Source organism: Solanum pennellii, chromosome 1 (assembly GCF_001406875.1).
Source record: "Solanum pennellii chromosome 1, SPENNV200".
Classification (NCBI taxonomy): domain Eukaryota; kingdom Viridiplantae; phylum Streptophyta; class Magnoliopsida; order Solanales; family Solanaceae; genus Solanum; species Solanum pennellii.
In genome coordinates, this window is record NC_028637.1 from 64,360,960 (window position 1) to 64,372,743 (window position 11,784).

Below are 11,784 nucleotides of genomic sequence, written 5' to 3' on the forward strand. Positions count from 1 at the left end.
GGTTGAGGCTGAAATAGGACAATCTGTTGTAGTGACTTCTAGTCCAAAAATATGTGCGCCTGTAGGATTGTCTTAAATTACCTTGCTACTGGATCCACTTTAGTAAAAGATGATATATATGGATTCTACCTTAGAAAGTCCCTTTATTTCGGTATAAGAGATTTACTAGATTTCATGATATAACTCTCATGAAATTATTGTCGATTAACAATAATATCCCATAAACTGACCGTGGTTCTTCAAAAAAATTCTGATGTATCCTATTTTAAATGGAAAGACTATATTTTATGATTTAAATGCCATTTCTTCTCTAAGCTTTAAAATTCTCAAATATTGATCATGCCAATATGTTTGAAGTCGTTAATGCTACCATACTTATTTTATGCATATTGCCCCACACTTGGTACATTACATGTTCTAATGCATACCTAAGCCTACATTTTGTCACTAACCTAGGGACTATCTATCCTACTTCTTATATTGGTCGCTAGTTGGATCACTTGTCTTTATATATGGATGAGTCCTCATGATTCGAGGACTGAGATACTTTTATAGTTTTGTGTCATTTCTATTTATTGACTTGTATGTGATTTATATGTTACGCCCCAATCTCTTTCCTTATGATGTATTAGATGGTTTATGGAGACCTATGTTAGACTTCCTCTTTATCAAAACTTTGTGAAATATAAATTCTATCGGTTGAATTATATGATTCTATTAATATTGTACGGTGTGTGCTAAACGGGTTGTGTATGGACTCTCGAGGTATTATAAGCCATGTAACAGCTGGACTTTACGTTGGATCGTGATAAACATAGTGTTTAGAACATAATGTTTAGAATGGTCCTAGGATATCTCATAAGTTACGTCGAGTAGAGTCTTTCTCATGAGTGTGATGCACGCCACATTTATGAATAAGAGGGTAATAGAGTATTAGGATAGTTTACTTTATTCCTTCATAATTCCAAACTTGTGTTATAGAGTTACTCAAAGAGATCCACATGTTCTGGCCGACCATTTGGACGAACACGTGACTAATATAGATTTTGAAGTTTTTGTTCAAGCAATGATGGCTCAATAAAATATGGAGGATATGGTCATTATAAACCTAAATGTTAGTATGTAGTAAAAAAAAAGACGGACATTACTAGAAATAATCCCATGGAATTTCCTAGTTTAAAGGTTGAGAAATATATTCAACAGTTCATTGATGAGGTATATAAGTTTTTGATGATCATGATAGTGATGTCGGAAGAAAAATCTATATTTGTTGTAAATCAACAAAAGGGTGTTGTTCAGGTGTAGTTCAACCAATGGATGGAAGAAAGGGTGGTTGATGGAGGCCCTCTTAATTGGGAAAAGTTTAAGGCTTCTTTCCTTGATAGGTTATTTCCCCTTGAGATGAGGAAACCATATGTACTTGAATTCATTAACCTTCATCAAGAAAATATGAGCGCTAAGGACTACCCCTACAAGTTTACACTGTTGTATAGATATGATCCTACTATGATTTTGATCCTAGGGCAAAGATAAGAAAGTTATTTCAAGTGTGTGCTTATAAAGGAAATGAATATTTAACGTCTGATGAATAATTCTAAATGGATTGAAGAGGACAAGCTCAAGGAAAGGTCTAGAGAGGCAAAGAGGACAAAGGTCGGTTATTGGGAGTTTTCAAATTCAAAATCTGATTGACATGGTCATTCTAGGTTCTAATAAGGATTTTTCGGTCAAGGTTCCTCAAATTATATGAAGACTAATTTAAATAAAGAAAGGTTATATTTTTTGTGGAAGTGGATCTTCAATTCTGATATGCCAAACGTATCACAAGAGTCATTCGGAAAATTCTTGATCGGTACGAATACTTTATTTTGTTATGGTAAACGTTGTCACCACATTATAGATTTTCTGTCAATATTTGACAAGGTAAAGTATGATAGGAAAGCTCTTTCTAGTGGTTCATGTTCAACTGCTCCGAAGCCAAACCGATTGTATGCACTTTAAACTTGACATGATCAAGAAGGTTGTCCTGATGTGGTTACTGATATGTCGAAAGTTTTTTATGTTGATTTGTATTCTTTAATTGATCCAGGTACTACTTTGTCTTTTGTGACGCCATTTGTGGCTATAAAGTTTGATGTTCTTCAAGATTTATAGAGAGACCTTTTTTCAGTCTCTACCCCTAATGGTTAATCTATTATGGATTAGAGAGTCTATTGAAATTGTCGTGTGTCCTTATCCCATAGAGTTATTCATGTAGATCTTGGACAGCTTGATACGTTAAATGTAAATGATATTTTTGGAATGGATTGACTTCATTCTTGTTATACTTCTATTGATTGTAGGACCCGACAATTAAATTTTAAATTTCCAAATAAGCTTTTCTGATAGTGAAAGAGGGAAATTATATTCCTAAAGGTCAGTTTGTTTCTTATCTTGAAGTTAGAAGGATGATTTCTAAAGGCTTAATATATATCATCTTTTTGGGTTAGCAATATAGATTATGAAACCCCTAACTTTGAGTTAGTCCCTACTATAAATGAGTTTTCGAAAGTATTTTCAATGATCTGCTTGCTGATCCTCCCTAAAGGGAAGTAGACTACGATACTGACCTTGTCCCATATACAAACCTATCTATTTTCCTCCTTATCATATGGCTGGAGAAAAACTTATGGAACTAAAGGATAAATTGAAAGACTTGTTGGATAACTGATTTATTCTACATAGTATCTCTCTGTGGGGTGCTCTCATTTTGTTTTGTTTTTTTTTAAATGATGGTTAACTATTCATGTTTATTGACTACGGACAATTCAAATAGGTTACTATTTAGAATAAGTATCCACTTTCAAAGATAGATGCGCACACCGATCAATTTAGAATTATATTGAAATTTCTCAAGATATTGGTATTGTGGAAGGTCATATGAAGATGGTGTGGCTAAGATTTTTCCTAAACCTCTATCCCTGTAAGATTTCAAAGTTTCTTGGATTATTTTGGTTATAATGGAAGCTTTGTGAATGGGTTTTATTCGATTTCATCTCCATTTACTGCATTAAGATAAAACAAATTTCAGTTTTTATGATTGGTAGTGTGTGAGAAGAAAATCCATGAATTGAAAGATAGACCTACATCCGCTCCACTATTGGCACTACTTGAAAGGTTTGATGGGTTTTTATTTCTTATGATGCCTCAAGGATTTGACAATGGTGTGTTATTATGAAAAAGTAGAAGGCTATAGCTTATGCTTCAAGGGAATTCAAAACCAACGAAAAAACTACCCTACCAATGATTTGGAGCTAGCCACAGTTGTTTTTTTCCATCAAAATTTGGGCACATTACTTATGTTGTATCTATGTTTATATTTTTACTGACCACAAAACTTTTCAATATGTGTTCAATCAAAGGGATCTAAATATTTGCGTAAGGTGGTTGCTTGAGTATCTAAAGGATAAAGGCATGAGTTTTCTCTATCACCCCAGTATTGGCGAATGTGGTGGCGGATGCTCTAAATTGACTACACAGTATTGCTCATGGGAAGGAAGATAAAATGGATTTTGTTCGTGATGTTCATAAATTTCTCCACTTGGGTGCTTATTATGTTTATTCTAATGAAAATGGTTTTATTACTCAAAATTGTTCACAAGTGTTCTTCGTGTCAGATGTGAAATCAAAGCAATGTAGCGATCCTATTTTTGCTGAATTGAAGGAAGCAATACTTAGAAAGTCAGTTGAGACTTTGTCCAAAAAGGAAGATAGTGTATTTCGATATCAAGGTCGTTTGTCTGTTTAAAATGTCAATTCTTTAAGAGATAAAATCTTCTTATCAGACCATAGTTCTCGATATTCCATTCACTCGTGAGCAATAATGAAGTACCGTGACTTGCAAGAGGTCTATTTGTTGAATGGGATGAAGAAGGATATTGTCGAATTCAAATATAAGTTTCCTAATTGTGAACAAGTAATGTTGAGCATGAAAAGTCACGAAATTTGACTAAGGTATTAGTAGTTCTTCTTTGAAGTGGGTAGATTTGAATTTGGACATCATTGTTGGTTCATGCCGCACCCAAAAACAACACGATTTAATTTGGGTTATTGTAGATTGTATGACAATATCAGCTCATTTGATTCCCATCAAGGTTTCTTATTCCAAGGAGAACTATTCTAAGGTGTATTTAGGGGAGATGGTTAGGTTGCATCGAGGTCCCCATTCCATTATCTCCGATCATGATACCCAATTTAGATCTAAATTTTTGAAGTCTTTCCCTAAAGAATTTTGTTCTCATGTCAAGATTAGTACAATCTTTCATCCTCAAAACTATGGGAGACTGGAATATACTATCCAAACTTATAAAGATATTCTTATATCTTGTGTGATTGACTTCAAGGGTAATTGGTATGATTATTTGCTTTTGATTATGTTTTCTTGCAATAATAGCTATCATTGAAGCATGGGTAGGATCCATTTGAGGATCTTTATGGTAGAAGGTGTAGATCTTCCATAGGTTTGTTTGAAGTTTAGGAGGTAGCTTTGAAAGATCCCAAGTTGATACATAAGGCTAAGGAGAATGTTAAGCTTATTAGAGAAAGACAAAAAATGTCTAAAAGTCGACAAAAGTCCTATGCCGATTTAAGAAGGAGAGATGTTGAGTTTGATATAGATGATTGGGTCTACTTGAAAATTTTCACCCATAAAATGTGATATGAGATTCGAGAATAAAGGGAAGCCTAGTCTCCATTATGTGGGCACATATCAATTTTTCAGGTGTATCGATAAAGTTTCTTATAAACTTGAAGTGCCTAATGACTTAGCATCACAAAATCAGGTTTGCCATGTCTCTCTGTTGAAGAAAGGTGTTGGTGATGTGATATATATTAATGCAATGAAGAATGTTATTATAAAGGATTTCCTTTATCGTGAAAAAAATTCGATTGAGATTTCTAACTCACAAGCTAAGATATTGAAAAATAAGTAAGTGGAATCCGTGAAGGTCTTATGGAGGAATAAAAAAGTTGAGAGTGCAACTTGGGAGGCCGAAGCAGATATGATGTCCTGTTATCCCCTTCTCTTTCCGTCTGATCCTACTCAATATTGTGGTATTTAGGTCCTCATCGTTCATCCTTTTTGTATCACGTGTCTTAGTTTTTCTCATGTTTTCTGATGCATGCATGCTCATGAAGTTTGAATTTTCAAAAAACTAATTATATTGATTGATAACTTCATGGTTATGTGCAATGGAGTATGATTTGTATGTATGCCTTATCAAAATGATGCTTTGGATATGTTTTATCTTGGAGATGATATGCCTCCTTGCTTTTGTTTTTTTTTATAAAGTGTTATTCTTTTTGGGTTTTTAGATCTATTCCCCTACCCTTGTTGCGTTGCCTAGAATTCAATTCAAGGAAATATTTTTCCAAAATTGAGTTACCATAACACCTTAGATATTGGAATTGAAGAACGGACTTCTTTTGCTGTAGTTTAACCACAGAAGCTTCTATCAGTCGTAGATGGCAACCCTAAGAAGAAGCCATTTTTTTAAATCAAGCCCCATTACCTATTTGAAAATTCATCAGTAAGGTCTATCAAGTGATCTATGTGTCATTTATAGGTCTCGTAGGTAGGCCCATCACTTAGTAAAATTTTTGTGTTAAAGATTAAATCTTATGGTTAGGGTCTAAGGAAAGTAGGAAATCCTAGGGACCGTAGAATGGACCCATCAAATTTTAAGTGATTTCACGGTCCCATTACTTTGTCAATGGGCTTACAGTATGGACTGTAGAAAGTATAAACATTCATAAGTTGGAATTATACGTTCAGTACAACAATTACTTGAGGGAATGTTGAGTCTTTTTTAAATAGTTTTTAATAAAAACTCAGTTATTTTTACCTTCATCCAAATACCTATTTAAGTCTCTTGAGTTTTAATTTCCCACTCAAACCCCATTCTCATAAATCCCAAGAAACCTAACCAAGTTCATCATCCCCAAATTCTCTAAAGTCTAGTGGAGAAGAAGAATCTAGGTTCAATTAATGTTAATTAATCCTCCAATGTTTGTATGCTTAATGTAGAAAGGTATGTGCATGTTCACACATGAAAACCATTCTACCATGGGGTGTCCAAACACTACTCTTCAATATAAATTTTTTTTTTTCAAGTTAGAGTTTCAATATGATCTTTATGAGGTTCCATTCAAATTTAGTTTATTTTTGTTACTTAAGTCTTCAATTTTATCGTTATAAGATTTCATTAAATGGTGGTTGATTATTGTTAATAAAGTCTTCTAATGCATTATTCAGTATTAATACATGATGAGTTGTAAATTTCCACTCATTTGCGATCTATTTAGCTCTTTAATTAGTACCCTCAATGCCTAAATTTTTTTATTATTTTGATAAAACGTTGATGATTGGAACTTTGTAAGGCAAAGGGACAAGGCAGGGATTTATATTTGAAAGAATTGCAAAAAAGAAAAAAAAGGTACAAAATATACCTTGTTGATCGCCTAACATGAAGGAAAGTCGCCAATTAAGAACGACCTGACCCAAAATGATAGTGCATAAAACTTTTGTCTATCAAATCACGTTGACAACCTCCATTGGAGTGTATTGAATGAGAAAAGTGACCTTGTTGAACATCAATTCAAATGACAATGTAAAAAGAATAGATTGATTGTTCAAAACGCAAACCAAGGCGGTACTTGGCGATTGTCGAATGAGAAATGTTAAAACAACGAATTCACGACTAATATTTAAACACTTGAAGACCAGAGCATAAAAAGGTGAGCTGAAGAGAAAGTGGTGATCCACCAAACTATCTCAGCGAGCCGACTATGTCGCCAAATAACGCACGCATTGGATGTTTGGGCTAAATTTTTGGACATTATAAATAGCTCAAATTAGAGAAAATTAATGGAAGATAGAGGTCTTGACACCTAAGAACTAAAATTGGTTTAAAGAGATAACACTGGACGATTATGAAGAACACTTTATAGCTTCTTGGGTTTTCAAACTCTACTCTTGGAATTGATAAATTTAAGTTTAATTCTAAGTGGGTTTATTTGAAATGCTTAATTTTATGTTACACACGGATGCTTTCATGAAATATATACTTTGTTTACATTTTGCGATTGGTTGATAAAACTCTAAGATCGAGAGATACAATTATGGGGTTAGATGTTGATTTAATGTAGTGGTATTGTGTTATGCTTTATTTTTCTGCTAATTAGAATGGACTTAGTTTATGGATTGAGATTACGAACCTTATTTCTATTTCTGATCTCTGGATGATGGTTGAAAGAGATTGACTAGAGTGGTAATTAGTCTGATACTAGAAATTTAGGTATGATGTCTATAAATTTCTTGAAAATAGAGGTTATTTTTTAGATCTATTAGACCTATTTATGAAGGAATAATAGAGAAAGGTATTGGGTCGCTTAGTATGGTATTTAAATGAGAGTGCAATAAGATTCAATGCATAATTATTTTGAGATAGAAAGATGATTAGTGTTATTGAATTTGACGTGACCTATTAATGATTGTTCATCACTCTAGAGCAGCATAATTACCCATAAGTGATACCGATTTCATATCACGCAACCTTATGCTTGATAAATCATGATATCTTTAATATTTTAGCTTTATTATTCTAATTGATCAAATATTTTTCTTTAATTGGTGGAATAATCCATCCTTTTGTTCTTATTATTACAAAATAACAATCATAAAATCCATATTTTTTTAATAGGAATTTTGTAGGATATACCATTATTTGTGGGACTCGATCATAACTCTTCTGTGGGCATTATTATTGACTATGATCGTTGTCCCTTCTAATTTTTCTAAAGAGGACATTCCAGCGATATCCAATATGACGCCACTAGTGGGGCAACTAACACTACACTGAGAATACCGATATTTAAGTCAAATTCGTACTCACTCTGATGTGGCATGTCTTGGACTCCTTTAAATGTAGTAGCCCCCCACCCCCCATGAATTTTTATTCTTCTCCTTTCTAGATGAATTTATGTGCCTATATAAAGAAGAAGGGTTTGAATGTGGTAGCATGATACTAGTATGGATTCTTCAGCAGTTACATTAAGCAATTGGCCAAATGAGTTTCTCCTTAACTATATAAAGCAGTCTCGGTTTGCATGATCATTGACTATGAGAACATTGTGGGTACAATCAGAGCCGATGAGACATTGAAAGGGCTAGTTAGAAGAAAACCTTTCTCCTATTTCTAGTACTAATTACGAAGCTATGCAACAGTGCTCGAGTTCCCTTTAGAGTATCCATAGATTAGAGGATCACCCCAGCCTCATTTAGTGATATAACACGAATTGAGGCTGAGTGCTTGCATGATGATACAGCTCAGAGGAACCCACAACCATAAGAAATAGCGCACTTTGGTTGATCCCACCAAACTACAAGCTGAGGATAGCACACGTGCTCCTTTTGTATAGTAGAGATCTAGATAATCATCTCCCACTATTTTTTCTGCCCCTGCTTCCATTTCTCTTTCTACTGATGTTGTTGTTGTGAGACCTCTATCCACTCCTGTATGTTGTCTATCCATGACCCGTTCCATGATTTAAAATATAGGAAGTCTTCCCCGTTTGGTGGAATTATGCGCCGCACCATATAGACACATGTTAGTCAGAGTAGTGTATCTGTTACACCCAAAGCCTAGGTGAAGCGTCCAAGTACCATACGGACACATGCGCTATAAGTGATCTATGATGAGAAAGTAAACTACTATGCATATAGATTTACTTGTGAGAAGGTTCATATACAACAAATGTTGACTAGCTGAACAAACACATGTGAAAAGTGAAACTCATAATACATATTTTATCTTTACAATGTCAACAAAGCCTTTTCTTGAACCCATGAATGTACCACTATGAAAATATGCATAGTAAAGAATCTTCTAGGACCTAAATAAACCTGGAGATCACCAACAACTGTTGAGTTCCATGTGCCTCTATTTGGGAGATCTACTAGTTGAGTACATGTACCTGCAACATGAAATATAGCATCCCCAATAAGGAGGTCAGTATGATAAAATGTAATGAATATATAAGTCTTACTAAAACCATATGTAAATTGATAGCTCAAGTGAAACCAAGTATCAATAGATAAGGATTAGAGACCACCTTTGCTTATACTTATGGAATCGTGTATGTTACATTCTTTTCTTTACTTTTTCTACATTATAATATTTATAAGATATATGATACAAATGTCCAGCTGATTACTAGTTGATGAGGATGACACATACTAGGCATTTTAACCCCTGGGATGTTGTCCTCATAATTCAACAAATTGGGATCGACTCATGCTAGACTTTTGCCTTTGAGATGCAACCCAAACAAATAGGGATCGTCCCATACAAGGCTTTCGCCCCTGAGCTTCAACCCTTCCATACCAATAGGTATCGGACCATGCTAGGTTTTCTCCCTAGAGTTGCCACCCTTCTATACCAATTCGGATCAACCCATGCTAAGAATTTGCCCCTGGACCGCCACCTATAATGATACAATTAGCATAACTTAGATTCTTAAGTCTTTGAGATTGTTGTTCTGATGTTCATAACTCTTTCGGGATTGTTCTTTTTATAATCATAACTCTTTTAATATTTTCTTTTAATTGATAATTATCTCTTCTGAGATTTTTGTTTTGGTACTCATAATTATTATTGAGATTTGGAACTATGGACCAGTATTAGAAGAAATCTGAGTATGGACTTATGAAAATAACAATAACGCGAACCAAGGGAGAACGTGAGCACATTCAACTTAAGGACGGATAAGTACATATAAATTGTACAATATAGCAAGTAGGGATCTTGTGAAGTAACCTTATGGTATAACACAATGGGAGTAATAACAACCAATAAAAGAAACATATGAACGGGTTAAAAGATGACATATATGATGGAATACACTATTGAAGCATGTTTAATGATACGGGTAGGTTATATATCAAAGTTATAAACATATATACCATGTGTAATCTAGGATACTTTTGATTTATATTAGAGAAATATGTGTCGGGGGTACTTTGACGATGAAACAAGTCTAAACCTAGCATATTAATACTTGGTGGAGTAAACCCCTATATTAAGTAACAAACTCATACTAGATTACTCAATGTAATGCTTTAGGGAGACTGCAACTATGGATTTGAAGGGCACTTAACAATCTTACTTTTTGTAATACAAGTGTTGGAATTATGCCAAAGAAATAGGATATAGAATATCCTTATGTACCTTGCGATACGATTCAAAATGTATGACTTAAGCTCGGCTCTTCTGATCACTAATCCACAATAAAATACGTTGTAAGACTACCATTAGAAGCTTATCAATTAATTTGAGCTACTTTATCTCACCCAAATAGTAACTAAGAAATAAGCATGAAATTTATCAAGCCAATGTTGTTCTTTCCTTCCCTTTCCCTTTGATCATGTCTATATATTGTACAACCTTCCTATCAGGTTCTCCTTGAAACTCCCTGCAGTATTCAAGTCCTTTAACATCTCCATAACTTTCCCGCGTATCAAGTCACATTCGTTAACTTAAGATACGTAAAAGAATCGTTATACATAATAATATAACAAAAGCGATATGAATCATGGTTTTTAATCACCAACACTTGAAGAGCTAAAATTACTATTAAAGATCTCAAAAAAGTTCATATCTGAATTTAAATAGGAATCCCTCCATGGTTGTCCCAACATGCACTAATAACCAGAAAATTCTCCCTAATATTACACCATGTAAAAGTAATTATTTTGAACTCACTAAGACATACCAAGTGTCCTAATTAACTCAAGCACATAAGGGAGAAAATTTCAGTAGGTTACCTTGCTAGACAGAAATACCACTTGCTAAGATATGGATTCTTCAAGGTAGTAGTTGTCCTCCATAACTTGTATTAATTATACCTTCTAATATATTGAAGTCCCTCTTATTCAAGAACCCTAATGGTATTTAACGGGCTATTGTATGAATCTAAGAGAGAATAGAGAAAGCTCTAAAAATCATATTTTTTTCAAAGTAAAAATGGTTGGAAAAATCTGATATCAATCCCTTTTAAAGGGACCTCTTTGAACTACTTTCTCACTTATTTTGGGACATAATTTGTCAAGTAGGTGACCTACCTACTTGGACTTTTCATTTGGGCCTTTTTGAACATAAGAACATTGGGAATTTTGCCACCTTTCTTGAACTTCATTTGCAGTCATCATGTGTCTTTAATTTAAGAGACACATTTAAGTAGGTGATGCACCTAATTTTCCATTCAAATTATTTCTTGTGGTCATGGAAACATTAGTTTTTGGTTGTCCATTTTTCCCTTATTCTGCTAATCAACTTGGGCCAGGTTTATGGAAGTAGGTCGTACTATACTTGGCCCAATCACATTGTTAAAGGAGTCTTAGTAAGTGATTCACCTACTTTGTCCTTTGTTCTTATCAATAAGTCAAAATATGTGATGCACCTACTTGTCACCTACTAGCTTAATTAAGTCAAGCAAGCACCTCAATATCTTATTCCATTTTAAGACCATAATATATTTAACTTATACATTATGTGAATCTAAACTTTAGACTCAAATAACACCTTATGATATCAAGTTTAAATACTTCCATCGACGTCAATTTAATTGGTTTGCATCAAAATTTACGGGCATTTCACTTTAAACCTATTCTATTGTCACTAGCCAGATAGGAAACGAGTCCATAACTATACCACAAGGCAATGAATAAGCGTCATATAAATATAAGTG